Source organism: Penaeus monodon, chromosome 3, assembly GCF_015228065.2.
Source record: "Penaeus monodon isolate SGIC_2016 chromosome 3, NSTDA_Pmon_1, whole genome shotgun sequence".
Classification (NCBI taxonomy): Eukaryota; Metazoa; Arthropoda; class Malacostraca; order Decapoda; family Penaeidae; genus Penaeus; species Penaeus monodon.
This window is the reverse complement of record NC_051388.1, coordinates 39,460,742-39,463,241: the sequence shown is the minus strand read 5'-3', so window position 1 is coordinate 39,463,241 and position 2,500 is coordinate 39,460,742.

Genomic DNA, 2,500 nt, shown 5'->3' with positions numbered 1-2,500 from the left:
GGCATGAAAACATTCGCGTCCTTAAGTTATGTTAGCAGAGTAAATCTCCAACTGGATTGGAGAGTAATCCTGCCATACACAGCGAGAACACTTATGTATAAAAAGAAGATTAACAGTGTAAGGAATAGTTTGGAAATTGAGGCTAAGTGTAAAGGGAGAAGTTCACGAAAGGGGCACAGACCACGGGGACAACCTGAACACTCACAAGGTCAGGCAGGAATCAACCGAGACAACACATTGAGCAAAAACAAAAGCAAGAAAAGAAAAAAAGAATCCAGACAGTTCTTTTGGAATAACTTTCTCCCAGGAAGGACGGATCCTCAAGCTGAGAGATAAGAAAACTAAGTGTTAACTTAGTTTTGAAAATTAATAGCAACACTGAGAATTACGGATCCTCAAGCAGTGTCTCTTCTATGTGAATTGGTCCTATTATACTCTGACAACTTGGCTCATTGAGTGCAGCTTTGGGACTTCACCAAAGAGAGTGCACCCTGATGGTAATGCCACGTGTCACATTGCCATCTTGTCGAAAAGAGACCAGCAGTCACATACACAAAGCGCAGAAAGTTACTTAACTGTAATGAGTGACACGAAGTCAGCAACCCTGGCGCGAAGCAAGGTAAATCCAAAAGAGGAGAGAAGTCGGAACCGAAGTCAGAACCAAAAGCCGAAAGAGACCCCTGGCCATGCCCCAGAAAGTACTCGAAAACCAACTTGATGGTTCGACAGTCCAAACGACTTCAAAGAGGGAGAGAGAGAGGGAGAGAGAGAAATTGGAGACGACGCCAAAGAGAAAGAATAATAGAAAAAGAAATATAAGGTAAAGGATACTGGGGAAAACTGGTAATACACAGTTTTAGAGAAAGCTGCATTCAGACAAAATATTTACAACATTTAGCTTAGAAAATAAATAAATTTTTATTTTGATTGGTGACTTAATTCAAATAACTTGGTGGAAAATACGTTCTAAAGTCATAAAAATAACCAAGTTCACATTTACTGTCTATGGAGCCTTGCAGGGACTCTGTCCTTACAAAGTGGCCTGCGAGACGAAAAAAAAAAAAAAAAAAAAAAAAAAAAAAAAAAAAAAAAAAAAAAAAAAAAAAAAAAAATCCTGCGGGATGTAGCTACGCACGGCGCAGGGCGGCTGGACAAAGCCACGAAATAAAGATGAGGATTTAGTGTTCGGCAGCTCGTGTGGCGTTGGTCGCGGCTTATGAAATGGCACTCGAGCCGAGAGGGCGAGGCGCGAGTGGCGGGTGAAGTGCCAGCCTCGTGCGGGTGCGCTGAGCTGCGCGCCCGTTTCTTGAAAAAAGCGGGAACTTAGCAGCCTAATGATAATAATAATAATAAAAATGATAATAATAATTACAATAACAATAATGGTAATGATGATGAAAATAATGATAGTAATAATGATGATCTATAACTCAAAAGTCTCCGTACAACTTTTGTATAGGCCTACCTACGTGGACCTTTAATTATAGGCCTACACACAGCCTTTTAATTATAGGCCTACACACTTAGCCCTTTAATTATAGGCCTACACACTTAGACAATTATAGGCCTACACACACCGCTCTTTAATCATAGGCCTACATACAGACCTTTAATTATAGGCCTACACTTATAGACCTTTAATTATATGCCTACACACATAGACCTTTACTTAGTGCGGAACAAACCTTATTCAGACACCGTTAATAATTAACCAAACATCATAATTTCAGTTGTTAAACAGAAAACATTTTAGCAATTCATAACTTTGAAAGGACAGTTGGGGACAATTTGCTGCATGTTAAATAACCTGATTTTTGCTTCATTGTGAATAGTGATAAATTTAATTATGGTCTTTTGCGATATTTGTTTAGGTTATACTTAAAGATGGGTAGATAAATAGATAGATAGATAGATAGATAGAGAGAGAGAGAGAGAGAGAGAGATAGAGAGACAGAGAAATAGAGAGATAGAGAGATAGAGAGATAGAGAGATAGAGAGATAGAGAAATAGAGAGAGAGAGAGAGAGAGGTAGAGATGGATAGATGAATTACAGAAAGAAACAGAGCGAGACAGAAAGGGTGAAAATAAACTTAAAGATAACGACCAGCGTTTTTTTCTTTGTTTCTCTCTTTTTAACGCAAATTAGAATCTAATTCCAAATTCTGTCGGGAAAAAGGGATCTAGATTTACAGAAACAAACGATAAAAAACAAAAATAGATAAATAGACAAATAAAAGAATACGTGAAAAATAACTGAATAAGCGTATAAAGATAAAGGAAGATAAATAAGAGATGAGCAGATAGATGAACTAACACATTAAAATACTTTTAAAAAATTCTAAAGAGTAAGAATTCATAAAATAACTAAATAGTGAATAGGTATAATATATATATATATATATATATATATATATATATATATATATATATATATATATATATATATATTTTTTTTTTTTTTTTTTTTTTTTTTTACCCCAATTAAAAATGAAACCTGTTT